This window comes from Triticum urartu, chromosome 3 (genome assembly GCF_003073215.2).
Source record: "Triticum urartu cultivar G1812 chromosome 3, Tu2.1, whole genome shotgun sequence".
Lineage (NCBI taxonomy): Eukaryota > Viridiplantae > Streptophyta > Magnoliopsida > Poales > Poaceae > Triticum > Triticum urartu.
Window position 1 is genome coordinate 80,973,386 of NC_053024.1, and position 20,433 is coordinate 80,993,818.

Consider the following 20,433-nt stretch of genomic DNA (forward strand, 5'->3'; position numbering starts at 1 on the left):
TCATCCAAAATGCAACACTAGGCTTGATTACAGGGGAGAGAGTAACAACCACAGCAATACATCTTCGTTTGAGAGAGTAACAACCACATGCTTGTTTGACTATTGCATACATATCACGTGTTATTCATGATTACAGGAGATCGCATAGAAATGCAAATATCCACAGCTTAAGCACCAGAGTTGAATGAAGTAGTACTGAAAAATATTGAAGGGCAAGAGAAGAGGATGGAACCTTGAAACGAAACATCAATCAGTGGCTCGGTACAAATAGCAGTAACACTAACAAAGTACGGTTCTGAGTATTTTGTCCGAACTAATAATACCCATTGTTAGTTATGCGAACAACACATACAGATGATGTTAGTAGTACAACATATGGTAATGGAAGATAACAGAGATAAAACGAATAACGTGATAGCAACATTAAGGGTAGCCCAAAAGTATAAGCTCAGACCTGGTGAGGTGATCATCTGACTGTTACGAGGTACACACATTTACATGGAGGATTTCGGAAACATAAAGCTAGCAGAGTGAACTAAAAGCAGCATGGATCATATGTAAAGCAAGAATGAGTTGAATCAGAAATTAAATAGGAGGAGAGGAAGGAACTAAGACATAACCGCCAGCATCTCCGCAGCTCCTCTGTCTTCAGCTTGAATAGTCACTGATTTTTGTTGTTGCTCCGAGAGTAGCGAGCTCATCTGGTATAATGTTATTAGTGGAACAAGTGGTTGTGGCTTTCGGAACCGCGTCGCCTCCACTGATTCTCACCATTGTTATTCCTACACATGCAAAAGCATTCCTCAGCGCAGACTTCGCAGCTGCTGCGTCGCGTCCATTGAGCCTCTCTCTGAAGTGGTCAAACTGCATTGGACTAATTTCTGTGAAGCCAGGTGGCAGGTGCTTGATGCCAGCGGGCAGGCACGCACTGCTGCCTTGTTGCCATCCCTTTATACTGAACCGCAGCTCGCCTGGGCACGGCTCCTGCTTCAAAGGCCAGCAGCAGCTTAGGACAAGAGAACTTCAGGTGCTTGAGTGTTTGGAACGCTGTGCCGCTGCCGGTGATGATGACCCTTTCTTCTGGGCATTTTTCGATCTGCAACTCGAGGTGGATAAGAGAGGCCAACCGTGCAAGAATATCGACATCACCATCGTCCTTGGAAGAGACCACCTTCTCAACCCTAAGAACCAACCTGTAGAGGTCGCTCAGTTGAGATATCCACTTGGGGATCCTTGGAAAAACACAACCAAACAGATCAAGCTTCTGAAGACGGCGAGGTGGAGGGGACAGTGTGCTCCAGCCAACCAGCGGCGTCGAAGAAAGATTCTGCAGGACAAGACTCTTTAGGTTGCTGGAATGTGAAAGCCTTTCAAGGGAAGAACGCAAGGCATCCATACGATTCTCTGCTTCCTCCAAGGTCTCTGTCCTTGACCAATAGAGATCAAGATCTCTCATGTTGTTCAACTCACCAAGGCACTTGACATTGTCTATCGAGTTTTCCGATACATCAAACCCATGTAGAGTGCGCAGTGACTTCAAGCTGCCAATCCCATCAGGCAACAAAGTACATTTTGGGACGGCCAAATGTGACAACCGGGGCAAACCAACGATATCTGGTGGAATGCTCACCAGCGGTGACCACTGTAAATCAAAAGTCTCCAACTGCCTTAGCTCCCCGATTTGACTAGGTAGCTGCAAACTTGTATTGTAATCACAGGCAATCTTTACATATCTTAGTAGAAACAACCCACATATACCAGTAAGATCCAGCCTTCCACTTTTTGGATATTCAAGGTGTAGAACTCGAACATACTTGAACCCCAGTAAACTAGGCCAGAAAACGGTTCTGAAAACTGCGACTGAGCGAGCTTTTGATAGTGACTCGCTGGTTATTGCCGGCATCACATCGCGTTCTTCACCGCCGTTGCAGAGTGATATTCGACGGATCTGCTTGTTCATCCCTGTCACAATTTGTTGGTGATCCATTACAGTAATAAAATTCTCTTCTGTGCTTTTGGATCTGATAAGATCAAGCATTACATCATGTACTCTGCACGACAACACCTCATCATTACAGTCCTCCACAGGCTGGATCATGCTCCTGTTGATGAGATCGTTGAAGTAGCTCCCTGCAACATCCTCTGCATCTAGCCCATTGATTGAACTCACGAAACCTTCAGCCATCCATTGCCTCGACAAATCATTCTTCATTATCTCGTAATCCTCTAGATACATACCAAGATAAAGCAGGCATGTCTTTAGATGGTGAGGAAGATTTCTGTAGCTAAGGTCCAGTATTTGTTTCATTTCTTCTAGAGTAGGATTGCCTTCAAACATGGATCCCAAGGAATTCCTTACATATTCCCACATTGGCTTTGATTGACCTGCTAGAAGGCTTGATATACTGATAATGGCAAGTGGCAAACCACCGCATCTTTTCAAAATGTCTGCCGAAAACTCCGCATATATGACAGGGCAAGGTTCTCCAAAACCAAATACTCTACTAAAAAATAGTCTTCTTGACTCCTGGTCATCCAATGATTTCATCTTATAAACATACTCTTTGCTATTAGAGCAACAAGTAGCAGCAACAGAGTAAATCCTTGTAGTTGTTAGCACTCTACTGCCACGACTGTTTTCTGGAAAAGCGCATCTAATAACCTTCCATGCAAGCGAATCCCATAAATCATCAATTATGATTAAGTACCTGCGAATAAAATCACAGACAGTAAAAAGTTTAGTTAATATTAAAATTGGAAGCAATGCTTATATAAGAACATCTCCTGCAAGGTTGATTGCATTTTTCTTAAAACACGGTAAATTTTATCAGTCATTGAATGGAATCCAACCATCCAGACAGCCTACTCAGCTCATACATTTTAAAAAACAGAGAACAAAAAAAAATCAATGAAATATAAATAAAAAACTAAAGAAAGAGTGAACCCTACTCAAGACATCAACAAAAATACCAAAAAAATGAGCATTACATAGTCAATGCAATAATTGCATATGTATTAATAAATGTGCAATTTTAGTAAAAACACTTACTATAACTAAGTCGGCTTGCACTTAAGGAAACATGATATGTTTTAGCCCTGTTTCATCTATATCTATCTGAAACATAAGTGCAAAATTACAGAATGTGCACGCCTCTTCTCACAATTAGAGACAAAAAATGTGTCCTCTAAAAAGCATGGCCACTAGAGTGCAAAAAAAGCTAGGGCCTCTTTAGAATACGAAAAAAGTTAGTGTTGGGGATATCACTACTGCGCGTAAACCGGCCTATCTGGGCCGGGTTAACTTCGTCAGTAGTTAAGTATGTTAAAGCCCAAGAAGGCAGATGAGGGCTCAAGGCCCATAGTCGGTTCAAGGCCTGTAGCCGTAAACCGGCGTTGGTATTTAACTTGTATTGTAAGTTAGGAATAAGTAGAGACCAAACCGGACACATCTATGAACCGGTATTGGGACTCTGTGAACCGACGGGCGTCACCCGTGTATATAAGGGGACGACCCGGCGGCGGTTCAAGGACAACAGACAACAACTCGAGACATAGACGAAGCTTGTTTGCTCCCTGGTCATCGAAACCCCATCAATTCCATCACAACTAGACGTAGGCTTTTACCTTCATCGAAGGGGCCGAACTAGTATAAACTCTCTTGCTTCCCTGTGTCCGCTTTAACCCCTTCAAGCTAACCCGTCGCGATGGCTCCACGACTAAGTCCTTTCTCTAGGACATCTGCCGTGACAAAACCACGACAGTTGGCGCCCACCGTGGGGCTATCGCACGATGGTTTCAAGTTCTTGGAGGGCCGCTTTGAAGGACTCGAGGGCTACGCCGTAGGCCGGATGACTAAGAGTCGTCGCGGCAAGCTTTACATCGACAATGCAGGCTGGGGCCCCGAGGCCGGCTCAGTTGAGTACGGGTACCGGGCCCCTTTGGTGGCATACACGTTTTCATCGGCAAGATCGGAGAACCGGGCCCTGAGCCGGATATCTGCACCGACCTCGTCAAAACGGCTCAGCGTGCGCGATCTGCCCGGGTTAAACCGGCCATGAAGCGTGCCTTCGTGGGAGTCATCTATGGAGGTCATGAGGATGGATCGGGATCTGGCGGCGAGACCGTCATTTACTCCGGCGATGAGTCATCAACCGGAGAAACCGAATCTCTATATCAGCTAAAAGATGGCCGGATTGGGGGCTGTTCCGACAGCGACAGTATTCCGGACCCCTCTGATCTGCCCAACCGAGTTGGAATATTTATGGCCGGCACACAAGCAGCGCTTCATTCTTCGACCGCTGCGGCAACAACCTCCGGTTCAGCAGCGGCGACGGCTGCCGGGGCAGGAGGCCCTGTGCGCCCGCCGGCTCAAGTTCTATCAGAGCTATTTGATGCATTGGCTGTGCTTATGGCGGAAGCTAATCCGGCGGATCAGGACGTCCACAACGCGGAGATTGCAAAGGTAAGGGAACAGATCACCCAGGCCAAGGCGGACCTGGCAGCTGAGGATACCAGGATGGCCACAGAGCGGGCCGCTCTAGACGCACAAGCCTACAGGCTCATGTTGGACCAGAACGCGTCGCATGAAGTCATGAGGAGGAAATACCGATCCCGTTTGCCTCCGGTTTTCGAGCCAGAGACCTTTTCAACACCCCGGGAGCAGGAACCAGTAATCCGCTGAAATGAAACCGGGCGGAAGCTCCTGGGACCGGTGCGCCGGTTCAGCCTCGTCGGATGGATCCGCCTCATCAAAACACCGTTATACCTCAGGCTGTTTCAACACCTCCGGGTCACTACTCCAACCCAATGGACAATCTCGTCGCCGCAGGCGATAGAGACGCGACGGGTCAAGGAGCTTCTTAGGACAGCTTTGGACCAACAGGAAGCATACTCGTACAGCCGCGACCGGATCCACTCGACCCCTCGCCCAAGCCGGAGCTATAGCAGGCGTATGGAGGAACCGGCAGTGTCAAGTAATGAACGACGTGGAGCACCCCGCGGCAACCCGGCGGGTGGTGCTGATAACGCTTAGGAAGTGGTGGACCGGGCCCGAGCACGCAGGGAGGCCGAGTTAGCCGCACAATATCAGGCTCGGCAGCTTACGCCGGTTCGTCCAACTATTTCGGGTGAACCCGGTGTTACGTCTAGCTCTTTGGGGGTGCCTTGCCTTGTCCCCGCTTTACGCAATGTGCGCCTACCCAAGGATTTCAAGGGCCCGCGCAAGGTACCAAACTATACGGCGGATCAACCCCCAGAGACATGGGTGGAGAGCTATGAGATGGCCATGGAGATGCTGGATGTGGATGATGCGGCATGTGCGAAATACTTCACCATGATGCTTGAAGGAACGGCCCGCACTTGGTTAAAAAGCTTACCGGCCAATTCTATCAGTTCATGGGCCCAATTACGAGTCCGGTTTATCAATAATTTCAAGGATACATGTAAGCAGCCCATGTCGATAGTAGACTTATCTGCCTGTGTCCAGGAGGAAGGAGAATCGACGACTCATTGGGTGCGCCGGGTCTCACAAGTGTTGCATTCATCAGACCGCATCAACGCTGACACCGCAGTCTTAACCCTAGAAGGCAACTGCCGGTTTGGGCCCCTAAAGCTGAAGTTGGGACGGATGAAGCGCCATTGCACTGACATGGGGACCCTCATGGCTGCTTTGGTAAAGTATGTTGATTCTGATAGTACCAAGGATCCCGAATCTGATGATGACAAGGCAGGGAAGGGAAAGAGGAACATCAACTCCAAAGGTCAGTAGCATCACTGGGCAGGCAATGGTGGTGGAGGCAAGCGTAAAGCGGATGGTAACATGGACTTTGTGGCTAATACCAGCGCGCAGGACAATGGCCAGCGACGCAAGGGTAAACCGAAGAATCGCAGTGGGGCACCCAACCCTAACCCGGATCGCCTAAATTATCTACTAAGCCAGCCCTGTCCAAGACATGGGACGAAGGAGGTGCCAGCAAACCACCTTTGGAAGGATTGCTTTATTATGCAGGAGTTCAAGAATTCTAATGCTTTCCGGTATGATCACGGCTCCGGCGGTGGCTCAGGATCCGGGCCGGGTTACGGTGGAGGAAATTCCGGTTCAGGATTTAATGGTAATCCGGCCGGACATAACAATCAAAATAATCAGAACAACCAGGGTGGTTATAACCAGCAGCAGCAACAGTCAGGTTACCAGAGCAACCCAAAGCAGTTGAATAGTGGGCAGTACCATGTCTTCACCACTAGCTTGGACAAGCGAGACCGGAAGGTTCAGAGGCGGGCAGTCAACTCTGTTGAACCGGCCGTGCCCCGTTATCTACGCTGGTCTGAACAGCCAATCATATGGAGCAGAGAGGATCACCCTCCCCAGGTTGATAATCCGGGTCAGTTGGCTCTGGTGGTGGCACCTTAGGTGGGAGGTTACAAGTTCACCAAAGTGCTCATGGATGGAGGGAGCAGCATTAATATCTTATACTATGAGACCGTCCGTCGTATGGGACTAACAGATAAAAATCTCAAACCGTCTAATACGGTGTTCCACGGTGTAGTACCTGGCAAGTCAGCATATCCTGTTGGTAAGATAGCTCTGGAAGTGGCCTTTGGAGATGATCATGATTTCAGGTCGGAGACATTGACGTTTGAAGTGGTGAAAATCCAAAGTCCATATCACGCCCTGTTTGGGCGACCGGCCTACGCCAAGTTTATGGCACGGCCCTGTTATGTGTATTTGCAGCTCAAGATGCCAGGTTACAAGGGGACAATAACGGTTCACGGAAGCCGTAAAATCGCTTTGGAGTGCGAGGAAGGAGATGCGGCTTACGCAGAGTCGGTTTGTGCCACCGAGGAGCTGAAGTATTATAAGGACAGTGTTGATCCGGCGGACATGACTCCATTAAAAAAGCCAACAACGGAGCATGATCCGACCCTGAAGTTCAAATCGACAGCAGAAACTAAGCTTGTTGACTTCGTACCTGGCGATTCGTCCAAGTAGTTCAGCATCAGTGCCAACTTGGATCCGAAATAGGAAAGCGCGCTCATCAAGTTCATCCGTGAGAATCGGGACATTTTTGCATGGAAGCCCTCTGACATGCCAGGTGTACCGAGGCAACTCACTGAGCACACCCTTAATGTGGATCCTAAATACAAACCGGTGAAACAGTTCCTCCGCCGGTTTAACGAAGAAAGACGCAAGGCGATTGGAGAAGAGGTAGCCAGGCTCTTAGCAGCTGGTTTTATTGTTGAAGTTTTTCACCCTGAGTGGCTTGTCAATCCGGTGCTAGTCCTTAAGAAAAACGGCACCTGGCGCATGTGTGTGGATTACACAGATCTTAATAAGGCTTGTCCAGCAGATCATTTTGCCCTCCCCCGTATTGATCAAATCATTGATGCTACGGCGGGTTGTGAGCGTTTAAGTTTTTTGGATGCATATTCTGGCTATCATCAGATCAAAATGGCAGTTAAGGACCAGGAGAAGACGGTATTCATAACTCCCTTTGGAGCCTTCTGCTATGTGTCTATGCCCTTTGGGCTCAAAAGTGCCCAGGCAACTTATCAACGGTGTGTACAAAATTGTCTTCACAAGCAGCAGATTGGCCATAATGTACATACTTACGTGGATGATATCGTGGTTAAGTCCAGGGAGAAGGAGACTCTGGTTGACGATTTGAAGGAAACCTTTGATAACCTAAGGACGTACAAGATGATGTTTAATCTGGACAAGTGTGTCTTTGGTGTACCGGCGGGCAAGTTATTTGGTTTTCTGGTGTCCAACAGGGGAATTGAGGCTAATTCGGAGAAAGATCACAGCCATCACCTCCCTGGCTAAACCGAAGTGTATCAATGATGTTCAACGCCTGGCAGGCCGGATTGCCGCGTTAAGCCGGTTTATCAGCCGCCTTGGTGAGAAGGCAATCCCTTTGTATCAGATGTTGAAGAAGACGGATCAGTTCGTCTGGAGTTCTACTGCTGATGAAGCATTTGAGGACTTAAAGCGGCAATTGGCCAATCCGCCTGTGCTCGCCGCTCCCATTGACAAAGAGCCGTTACTGCTATATGTTGCTGCTAATGCTCGTGCGGTCAGCGTGGCTATTGTGGTGGAGCGAAAGGAGGCAGGTAAGGAGCATCCGGTTCAACGTCTGGTCTATTATATCAGCGAGGTACTCATTGAGTCCAAGCAAAGGTATCCGCATTGGCAGAAGCTGGTGTACGGAGTTTTTATGGCAAGCCGGAAGTTTAAGCAATACTTCCAAGGGCACCCAATTACGGTGATCAGTTCTGCTCCTTTGGGGGATATCATCCAGAACCGGGAAGCGACTGGCCGGATTGCCAAATGGGCTATAGAACTTGGGCCGCACGGATTGAAGTATGTGCCTCGGACGGCGGTGAAGTCTCAAGAACTGGTTGATTTCATCAATGATTGAACGGAAATGCAAGCACCTGAGGAAAAGCCGGATCACACATATTGGACCATCCATTTTGACGGATCCAGGCAATTGGAAGGCTCGGGGGCTGGAGTCGTATTAACTTCCCTACGAGGTGATAAGTTTTGTTACGTTCTCCGCTTAATGTTTCCTTATACTAACAATGCAGCTGAGTATGAAGCCTTGCTCCATGGTCTCCGGATGGCTAAGGAGATGAACCTAAGTCGAGTTAAGTGTTTCGGTGACTCGGACCTCGTGGCTCAACAAGTGTCTGGCACTTGGGACTCCAAGGACCCACTCATGGCAGCATATCGTTGTGAGGTGGATATTGTTGCAGGTCATTTTAAAGGCTATCAGGTGGACCACGTGGACCGACGGAAGAATGAAGCGGCGGACGCTTTAAGCCGGCTAGGCTCTCAGCGCAAACCGGTCCCGCCTAATGTTTTTTTGGATGTGCTGCATAACCCGTCGGTCAAGCTCCCTGGTGAAGCGGATTTGGCTATTCCTGATCCGGAGGCTCAATTGATGGCAGCTCTTCATGTCATTCCGGATTGGACGCTTCCTTACCTGGCGTACATGAACCGGGGCAAGTTACCAGAGGATGAGATTCTGGCCCGACAGATAGTCCGGCGGTCCAAGTCCATGACTATTGTCAATGGCGAGTTGCATCATTGCAGTATATCAGGGGCGTTTCAACGCTGTGTGTCTCCTGAAGAAGGCTGTGAAATTTTGCATGAGATCCACGAAGGAGATTGTGGTCACCACGCCGGTTCAAAATCTTTGGTAGGTAAAGCATTTCGCCATGGCTTCTATTGGTTAACTGCTCATGCTGATGCGGAGGATCTGGTCAGATGATGTGACGGTTGCCAAAAGTTTTCAAGACGTGCTCATGTGCCGGCTCAAGAATTGAGAATGATTCCAATTACTTGGCCGTTTGCGACTTCGGAGTTGGATATGGTTGGGCCTTTCAAAAGGTCCAAAGATAAGAAGACCCACCTCCTGGTGGCGGTTGACAAGTTCACAAAGTGGGTGGAGGCAGAACCGGTTAGCAAGTGTGATGCGGCCACGGCGGTTCAGTTTATCAAAAAAGTGATTTTTCGGTTTGGCTTTCCACACAGTATCATCACAAATAATGGTACCAATTTGTCTAAGGGTGTCATGAAGGAGTTCTACGAACGGGAGCACATCCGGCTTGACGTCTCATCAGTGGCACACCCACAGTCCAATGATCAAGCAGAAAGGGCTAATCAAGAGATTTTGAGAGGCATCAAGCCCCGGCTTATGGTTCCTTTGCAGAGAACACCAGGTTGTTGGGTAGAAGAATTACCATCTGTATTATGGAGCATCAATACCACACCCAACAGATCAACAGGATACACACCATTCTTCATGGTCTATGGAGCGGAGGCGGTTCTCCCTAGTGATATACGTCATGATTCACCTCGTGTGACGGCTTATGTTGAAGCGGACAACGAGACAGCACGGCAAGATGCTTTGGACCGGTTGGATGAAGAGCGTGACATAGCAGCTGCTCGCTCAGCGATTTACCAACAGGATCTTCGTTGTTATCACAGTCGCCGAGTTAAAACCAGAACCTTTCAAGAAGGAGATTTGGTGCTTCGGCTCATCCAAGACCAGACTAATATGCATAAGCTATCCCCACCTTGGGAGGGACCTTTTGTGGTCAGCAAGAATCTGCACAACGGGTCATACTATCTGATCGATATTCAAGAGCATAAAGACTCACGTACATCAGAGGAAGAGACCAACAGGCCGTGGAACATAGCTCATCTTCGGCCTTACTATACCTGAGCCATTGGCTCCACTTATGTACATATTACGATGATGTATATATTATGATTAAATATAATAAACCGGAACCTCAGCTAAAGCGGAGTATCTGTTCTTTTACATCATGTGTGGTTACACGGAGTTGTTCTAAAGCGGCCTCCGGTTTACCCCTTGAGTTAGCTTTTCAAAAGCATCATGTTATATCACTTGGGGGCTTGGTCGTGTCCGAACCAATGCAATACCTCTTGATAGGCGAGAGCCACCAGATCACTTGGGGACTTGGTCACGTCTGAACCAGTCATGCCTCTTGATCGGCCTAAGGCCACAGAATCATTTGGGGGCTTGGTCGAACCCGAACCATTGCCATGCCACTTGATCGGCATAAATGCCACGGTTTCATTTGGGGACCTGGCTGACTTGAACCATAGCTACACCTATCGGGAGCTTGGTCGTGTCCGACCATGGTAACGCCATCTGATCAGCTCAAATAAGCCTCCTTTTGCAAACGGTTTTGTCATTGTCTTTGCTTCACATTTTTTTTGAAAGATTTTTCTTTCTTTTTATTGCGTTTTTTAAACCGACAAAGTTTTAAACCGGTTCAAACTGTCAATTAACGAAACACGGTCCATTTTAATCCGGAGACTATTTGCTCGGTTTGATTTTTTTTGTTAACATCCTATTACGAAGTAACACGATGTTTATTATAACCCGGCACGGTTTACATGGTAAACCGGCATCATATATATACAGGAGCTGCTATCTCCTCCAACAGTGTGAGTTTATAAAACTCCGCTTCAAGATTGGCCAAGCCAACTTCACGTCCAACGATGGCAGATATTATGTATCTCAAAATTTGGTCATATACTTAAAAAAATTGGATGTTTTGATTTCATGTATGTAGACATTATATTCCGCCTGACGGTACAACCGTGGTGGCACTTTAAGATTTTTATTGCAGAAAGTACTTTGGAAAGTTCATCACCCAAAGGAAGAGCAAGTTGCAGTAATTATGCACGAAGGCATATCAGCATCAAAAGTATCAGCTAGCCTATTACAAGGCAACACGGTGCCCACAATAAGATCATTGTTTTTCGCAAGGGAGAAGCAGTTTTAAACCGGCTTCCGGTTCAAGCTTGGTCACCAGCCCGGCCTGATGGTTGTGGGTCATCCCGCGCCGCTTCAGCTTCAGTTTCTCTACCCAGCGGCTGGAAATCAACAGTTGTCCAGTCGATTCCCATTAATGCTTGAAAGACAGCTTCATCATGGATCAGCAACGACGGGTCAATATCGGGAGCGTAAGTATGCTTACGGATTGGAGGGATAAGATTTTCGCTTCATGAATTGGTGCAGCTACTCGCTTGTTTTGATTGTCATATTGGGCTTGATAATGAGACAAGTCTGCTTCTTCAGCCAATTGACAAGCTAGCGGACGCACCTCCCGGTTTATTGCTCGCAGATCCGCTTCACTAAACTCTGACCCGTCTTCCTTCAAGCTGGGATAGCCCTGAGCCGCTTCAATAGGATCAAAATCCGGCACCCAAGCTTTTGCCCGGATTAAGGCATTGATCGCACCGGTTCGAGCAGCAGATTTCTTCAGCTCTTCAACCCGGGCAGGAAGCACCGACAGTTTCATCAGAGTGTCCTGAATCAAAGTGGGCGCCGGCTTGTTGTGGGATGCAGTACAGATGATCGTTGTGCACCAGTGTACAGTTGTTCGATCAACGTGTAGGCGGCTTTCAATTTCTTCCGGCACATCTGACCCCAAGTGACCAATGTGTGTCCCTGAAATATCACCAAGGGTTAACAAACCGGTAGCTCTGTAAGACGGCAGAATCAATTCAAAAATCAAACCGGCTTACCAAAGATAGCAGCGGTCATGGCATGCACGTGCCGCTTTATGCTGGTCAGTTCATCCACCACCGATTTTAGTGCAGCCTCGGCGTCTTCTGCTCGTTTGATTAAAGCGGATTTTTCAGTAGCCCAATCCGCCCGCTCCTTCTTGAAATCCTTCTTAAGTTGTTCCATGACGCTTAAGGCGCTGATCAACTCCTCTTTTGCTTTTGAGGTTTCGGTCTGTTGGGACTTCAGATTTTCTTGGAGATCGGCGATTTGGGTCTCTTTTGTCTTCAACTCAGCCTGCATACAGACAGTTATATGATTCAGCAAGCAGTGCAAGAATTGAAGCACCAACCACATAACAAGTTATGCACTTGGTGCTTGGGGGCTAATGCCTATTTGATCGTCATCTTTCAATTGATTACAAAGTCCCAAGCTCAATACAAGTATTCAACTTGGCACTTGGGGGCTAATGGCTATTTGTTCAAATAAGTTCTGATGCGGAGATATTAATTACTTAAGTCCCGGTTTAACTACACTAAGTTGAACCGGCCCTTGGGGGCTACATCAGCGAATTTCGAGGCATTAAGATTTATATTAGTAAGTCCCGGTTTGAAAGAAGATTACAAACCGGCCCTTGAGGGCTAGGAGAGTTAGCAAGAATTGAAGCATACAAGCAGAAAAGAGCATATGGAAGTTACCTCATATTTATCTTTCATCATGTTAACCAGACCGGCTTCATAGTCACGACTGGTATACAGCCGGTTCAGATAGCCGGAATGGATGTCTTGGGCGTTCAGAGCAGCGTAAGTCGCCAGATCAACATTCCACTTGCCTTTGCCAAAGGCAGCAAATTCTTCCTTGGCAGTATGTTTAGACAAAGCGACAGGATTGCCTGGCTCTGTGCGACCAATGCCAGTAATGACAACCTCATCATCCTTGGCATCACCGGTTTGAACTGGGGCCGTTGGCTTATCAGTAGGCTTTGTTGGATTGGTGGATTTCTCAATCCGGATGGGGCTTGTGGGCTGGTTGACAGGACTTGAGGTATCAATAGGCCTCTCTTCAACAATAAGATCGTCATCTCGCTGCGGTGGATCATTGGGTATGTCTTCAGGAATAGCTGCTTCAAGATCTGGTGTTTTGCCCGGTTCAGGGACGGCATCCTCCTCGGCCGCTTTATCCAGGCGAGCTTTTTTGCTCGGCCTAGGCTTGGCCCTGAAAGGAATAACAAAGTCAAATATAGCATATGTTCCAAGGTGATGTACCGGACATATTAAGATAAGTATGGCTTACCCAAGCACCGTTTTGAGCGGTGGCAGCTGAATAGCCGATGACTCGCCAGAGGATGAGTGGGAAGTAACCTGATAATCAGAGTCAGATGGATTAAGAGGTTGAAGAAAACAACCCGCTTTAGGACAAGCACCGACAAGCAAATTAGAGACCTCTGAACGGCGTTTCTGAATCGGACTGTTCGGTAAACCGGTGGAGGTAACTACCTGGCCGCTGTGCCGGGTTGTGCGGCGAGCTTCGTGCTGTTGGGTCTTCATAAGAAATTTGGGATCCAAGTAAGCAAGAGGATGAGAAAATTTAACTTTCCGGTTTGCCTGACGGATTTTTAGTGAAGGCAAAGGTTCTGAATCGGAAGAGAGAATAATTACCTCTGCAGCATCAGCATGGCTGGCTTCGACATCATCCTGACAAATATCACCATCAATAAAATGCATGAAAAATAAGCCAAGTGAGTCAAGCCCTACCTCAAGGTCCGGATTATCCACATCATCATCAGGGGCCGGATTAGAGGATGCAGTGGTTCTTTTCCTGTGGGCAGTCTTCTTCACAACTTTAGTCTTTTGCCGGGTTGATCTTTCCGGTTTGTCTGGTTTTTCTGGTTTCTCCTGCGACAGTTTCTTGCTCCAAAACGGATCATTGCCCTGGTTACACAGACACTGATATTAAACAATGACCAGGTATATCAATAACAGGTTCAGCAAAAAGAAAAATCAAACTCTTACAGCTGGCGGTTTGTTGGTGGCACAGAAGGGAAGCAGGCCGGTTTTAGCACAGATGTGTTCCGGTTCATTCAGCATCTTGTTCACAGCCTCTGTGATTTTTTCGTCGGTGAGCTGGATGTTAGCATGTCGCAGTGGGTCATCAACACTACCAGTATACTCGCACATCAAACCGGAGCGCTGACTAAGGGGTAGTATGCTCCATGATATCCAACAGCGAGCGAGATCAACCCCTGTTAAACCATTGGCCATAAAGGCTCTGAGCTTGAACAGTTGAGGAGCGTATTTGCTTCTCTTCTTGGCAGTCAACCTTTGCGGAAAGGGGTGTGTATTGCTAAGACGCTCCGGACAAAAGCCAGGCAAAGGATTTTCACCAGCAGGGGAGGTGTCTTTGCAATAGAATCATGTTTGATTCCACTCTTTGGGGTGGCTATGCAGTTTGGCATGAGGGTATGTGACCTCTTTCCTTTTCTGAATCGCTACACCGCCCAATTCCGTATTGGGACCATCAGAAAACTCAGTACGGCGGTTTAGATGGAAACAGTCTCTGAACAACTCCACTGTGGGCTCCTCTTGAAAGAACGCCTCATAGAGCACTTGGAAGTGACACATGTTTGTAACAGAGTTGGGACCAGTGTCTTGTGGGTGGAGTTGAAAATCGGCTAAAACGTCCCGGTAAAATTTAGAACCGGGCGGTTTAAAGCCCCGGGCTAAGTGATCTACGAAAACAATGACCTCTCCTTCTTGAGGTGTGGGAGGGCATTCTTTGCCAGGAGCCCTCCAATGGATGGTATCTTTGCTGCCTAAGGCGCCGATCAGGACTAAATCGTCCAGTTGAGCCTCTGTGACGCGAGAAGGAACCCAGTTGCACTCATATACTTGCTTGGCCATGATGAAATCTACAAGGTAGGTGATCCCGGCTCAAAAATGCATTAAGGTACATTGGTATGTGCAATGTTAAACCAGACACAGATCTATCTAAACCGGAGTTTTATGAAGCAACAACATCTGGCGGTTCAACAAGGGGACTAATGGTATATACCGGTTTGGCAATTTTTTCTACAAAGTTAAACCGCCTGGTCTAAACATTGAAGCAGATGAGTAAGTTTACAGAAACAGATTTCATAAGACTTCTCTACAGCGAAGGATCTAAAGCAAGTTCAGAAAATAAGAAAAATATTCAAGGTTCAAAAAAGAACAGTACTGAATCAATGGGCAGAGATACATATAGATCTATGGTCTTGAGGCATGAAACTGAAAGCGGATGCTAAAAACTACCACTACACAGAGTAAGGATTCACAGATGCATCTAGGAGTTATCGTATGAACACAAAACAGGCGATGAACACTAGAAGAACATGAAACCCTAGAGCGGATCTGTGTTGAAAAGAATAGAAGACTTACTGGAGATGAGAAAGACGCGGAAGGTTGCCGCGGTGCTCTGGTGCGCCCAGGTTGATGCAGCGGCCAAGGTTGATGCAGAGGTTGACGGTGGCGACGGAGCTCCGAAGCTGGGCGACGCGAGGAAGACGAAGCACAAGGGCACGGAGGGGAAAAAGAAATGACCCTTCGGTCCTATTTATAAAGCAAGGGACAGGAGTCAGGCGCGAAAATCAAGGGACCGTGGGTTTGGAAACGAAGATGTCGCCTTAATTGTCGCAGACCTATTAAGGTCCTTTATAATAGGTGACGTCACGCCGGTTTACAACGACCAGAGAAGATGACATCACGGCGGTTCAACAAACTACAAGAAGATATTGAAGATGAAGATTTTTGCTAAAGGATTGACATGAACATGTTCAAATCAATCTGGAGCCTAATGTTGGAGATATCACTACTGGGCGTAAACCGGCCTATCTGGGCCGGGTTAACTTCGTCAGTAGTTAAGTATGTTAAAGCCCAAGAAGGCAGATGAGGGCTCAAGGCCCATAGTCGGTTCAAGGCATGTAGCCATAAACCGGCGTTGGTATTTAACTTGTATTGTAAGTTAGGAATAAGTAGAGACCAAACCGGACACATCTATGAACCGGTATTGGGACTCTGTGAACCGACGGGCGTCACCCGTGTATATAAGGGGACGACCCGACGGCGGTTCAAGGACAACAGACAACAACTCGAGACATAGGCGAAGCTTGTTTGCTCCCTGGTCATCGAAACCCCATCAATTCCATCACAACTAGACGTAGGCTTTTACCTTCATCGAAGGGGCCGAACTAGTATAAACTCTCTTGCTTCCCTGTGTCCGCTTTAACCCCTTCAAGCTAACCCGTCGCGATGGCTCTACGACTAAGTCCTTTTTCTAGGACATCTGCCGTGACAAAATCACGACAGTTAGGATTGAGATACCATGACTTGCCAAATCCTACAATAAATCAGAATACAGAAATTTGCAAACATGGCTCTTTGGATGCTCCACAGGAATTTGAATAGAGATAAGGTCCATGCAAGACAGAAAGGAAAATTCCCATGAGGTAACTTCTTGCTACAAATCCTATGGAATTAGAGTGTCAGGGCAGATATCATTCCTTTGATCCAAAGGACCTGTATATAAAAAATTCCAATGCATTGGGATCCTACAAAATTCATATGAAAGTTCTTCAATCCAAAGGGACCATAAATAAATCACACATCGGCACCACATTGCTTTGAGTCCTTTGTGATGAGTTAATAAAAAGATAACAGGTACATGACAGTTCGACAGTATATGTAACTTGTTGTGGTAAGTTCTATTTTTTTGAAGCAAAGTGTTGAGCTCAATGAAGGACTCAATGGATGAAATAAACATGAAAGGGAACAAAGTAAAGTATAAAAATGTAGATTCTCACCAGCAAAAGCTAACAAGAAATCAACTTGATACACATTCAGTCAAAGACATGACTGTAATGACTGTGTAAAGCCAAATGCTTATCAGGTATCGCAGATCAATGTCTTAGCCAGATAGATTATTTTGGATGGCAATTTCTGTGCCAACCGTTCCAACATGATTGCGTACCAAGCTGCGGTACGGGGAGTGATTAGAGATGGTGCTTGTGTATTTTTTATGTACGACACACACATGATAGTAGCGCTTGGATAACCAAAAGCCTTACCATCCCGAACTGGAGCAAAGCTGACCACTGAATGGGCCTACAGAAAGGTGATAATCAAAAGCCTTACCATCACTTTGTACTAAATCAGCCACAACTAATATGGAATGGACGGAGTAATAATCAAGTATGTGTTGCTGTGCTGCATCATGCAGCACTGTGGCCCTAAATTCTTTTAAAACAATGTGGCCCCTGTTATTTGCAATCTATAACATATTAGTAGCAAAAAAAAAGAAGAATATTGGACATAGAACTCCAAAACCCATGCAGACCTGAACCAAATTACTGAATAACCATTTACAGAAAGTTAAGTGAATGAGCAAATGTTAGGACCTCACCTAGCTAGTAACTCCATTCATGATGACAACAACTTGTCATGCTTGTAAAGATTTTCTCTAATAATAAACTAAGCTACTATGCTAAGGTTGTTTCAAAAGTGGCTAATCTGGAGAGTTCTGACCCTAGGCCCACCAAAAGAAACTCCTCAAAGTTCTCACCAATGTCCAACAAATTCAATTTCATTTTCTTAAAAGTGTATGGTGTGACCGAGAGGGTGAAATTCCAAATACCAACGGTTTATGAAATGAGAACTTCATTTCCATGTGACACCCAAACAGAGAAAATATAAATGCAATTGGATAGGTTTCAGTTCCATGTGACAGCAAACAGTAAAAAGGACTTGAAACATTTAGCAAAAAAATATAATCAAATGCTAGTAGAGAAGGATTTAAATCCAGCCAATCAAAGCGGTTCAATTCTTAGGAGCCAATGATGGTGTTTTTAGTCGTATTTAGTAACAACAAATTAGTAATAAACACAAACAAGAACAGTTACCTCTTATTCGATAGATATTCCCTGATACCGGTGATCATATCATCCAACTTGCCCATTTGAGAAGAGTGCTGCCCCGCAAGTTTCAATAGCAAATTACTGAGAAGGTTCGGCATATCTGGTTTCTGAGACACCGACACAAATGCGTGACAATCAAATTGTCCTTGAAGCTTACGGTACACTTCATTTGCAAGTGTGGTTTTTCCAAGACCAGCAAATCCCACAATAGAAGCCACCCTCAGCTCTTTCCCTTCAACCATCAACATCTTCACAAGCTCTTCTCTTGGAGCATCGATGCCCACAAGACCAGCTGCCTCTGCATAGATGGCAATCACTCTTGGATCGACGGCGACAATGCCGGATGATGGAGCGTACTCATCAATTTTGTACCTCGTGCGCCGGTCATGCACTTCACTTACACGAGTCTCGATCCTACGGATCATGTTGGCCATCTGATGGCGCACCCTCAGCTTCTTCAGGCGTTCGGCAGTCTTCTTCAGAAAGCCGGTGGTTGCGCATTTTTGTCCGAGGTCACGCATGAAATCGTCAACGCAGTCTTCAATGTCGTATGACATCTCCCTGACTTGGTCCCTCCACTCCCTGGCCTGAACGTCAAGCTCGTCCATGCCTGCGAGCTTCACAAGCAGAGCACTCATGCTACTGAACTCGTCCAGAAGGGACGCCACCTTGTTCCGGACGCCTTTGATCTTGCGGTACTCATCCCCCATCAGCGTGGCGAGCTTCCCGAGGAGGGAGTTCATCACGCCGGTGGAAACGCTCGCCATGGTCACCGCCATCTCTTCGCTCCCAGTGCGCCGCCGCACTTACTTCGATGCGTCTGTGTGGGTGGGGGGTGAGGGTCAGATCGCCGTGCTTGCGGGTGGAGAGCCGTGGGGTTAGAAGTGGCGGCGGCGCAGATCGACGATTGAGGCTGGATCCTTAAGAAGGTGAGGTGAGCTCAACCGAGTTAGTTCAACCGCCTAGTGGCTCCATTGCAGGGTGGGGGTGGGGGATGAGAAGGAATCATGGAGCAGATGGATGACTTGTGCTGAAACCTGAAGGAGGCGAGGTGAGCTCGCCGGAGTTGACCGGGATGGTCGCTCCGTTGCAGCGTGGGGCGGGGGAGCGAGGAGGGATTGCAGAGCAGATCGACGACCGAGGCTCAAGGATGCGAGCTCGCCGGACGTCACCAGATTAGTGGCTCCGCTCTGTTGCAGACTGGCCCGCGCTAGCGACCAGGATGGGGAGTTGGGCGGAATATCAGGAAAAGAATTTATATGAGACCAGGTCTCACGTGAGACCCATTCTGATGGATGACACGTGGCATTTACAAATCATAAAGCATCCCTCACCCCTCACTTAAAATCAGGGAAAGAGAGATTAGATGCTTTGTGATTTGTGAATGCCACGTGTCATTCATCAGGACGGGTCTCACCTGCTAATCGTGAGACCTGGTCTCATATAAAATTTTTCCGGAATATCAGCTGAACTGGAACACGAGATGTTAATGTGAACGGTCCTCGGAGGATCTCTAGCGGATCCTGCGAAAACTGGCCTGCTCTTAAAATCTCGGTAGTAGAATTTCCGTTTTTTCAGCATAAATAGATCCGCTAAGTGAAGGCCGACCTAAATTTTGGACACCGATAAGTGCCACACGTGTGGACGTTAGGAGGTCTGCCCACACATTTTGTGTGGTGTATAAGAGGAACACCCACACACCTACGTGTGGGCAAAACAAGTAATGCACACCCATCTTTTTTTCCCTCCCGATCCCTCTCACACGCGTGCGTGTGGGCAAAATAGATAACGCCCACACGCCCCGTACGTCAGGTCTCGTACCTCATGGTCCCGCACGCCCGCGTGACAGTCACCGCGCGTCCCGCAGTTGCCATGGTCCAGACACTCATCCATGTTCGTTTAACTGTAGTTGCCATGTCGCTGAACTTTGGTTGCCATGTCAGACAACTATAGTTACCATGGTTGCTCAACTGCAGTTGCCATGTATGGTCTGGTCTACTGCAGTTGCCATGATTTTAAAATTTTAGGAGTTGCCACCCACTAACACTAGGCAGTTGCCGTGTAGCACTAAAAAAGGCATGGCAAAAAAAACATGTTCGGATAAAAGAGAGAGTTGCCGTGTGCTCACAAGCACGCTAGGGCAGTTGACATGTAAAGAGAAAGGGTTGCCATCTGCTTACGTGCACGCTAGGGCAGTTCTCATGTACCATGCAAAAACACATGACAACTCGGGTAAAAGAGAGTTGCCATTTGCTTACAAGCAAAGCTAGGGCAGTTGTCATGTACCCTGCAGAAACACATGGCAACTGCCAACTTTGGGTGTGGGCGAGGAGACGGGCGTGTGAGCGAAGTGATAAACGCCCACTGCGTGCGTGAAAACTGGTGTGTGGGCGAATTGCTAAACGCCCACACACCAGCCCCCCGTGTGGTGAAAAAGGACGT

General features: G+C 47.3%; 1 pseudogene; it reads right to left on the reverse strand.

The window, feature by feature from the left end:
* Positions 1 to 398: 398 nt before the first annotated feature.
* On the reverse strand, positions 399 to 19,213 carry LOC125542995 (annotated as a pseudogene).
* Positions 19,214 to 20,433: the final 1,220 nt, after the last annotated feature.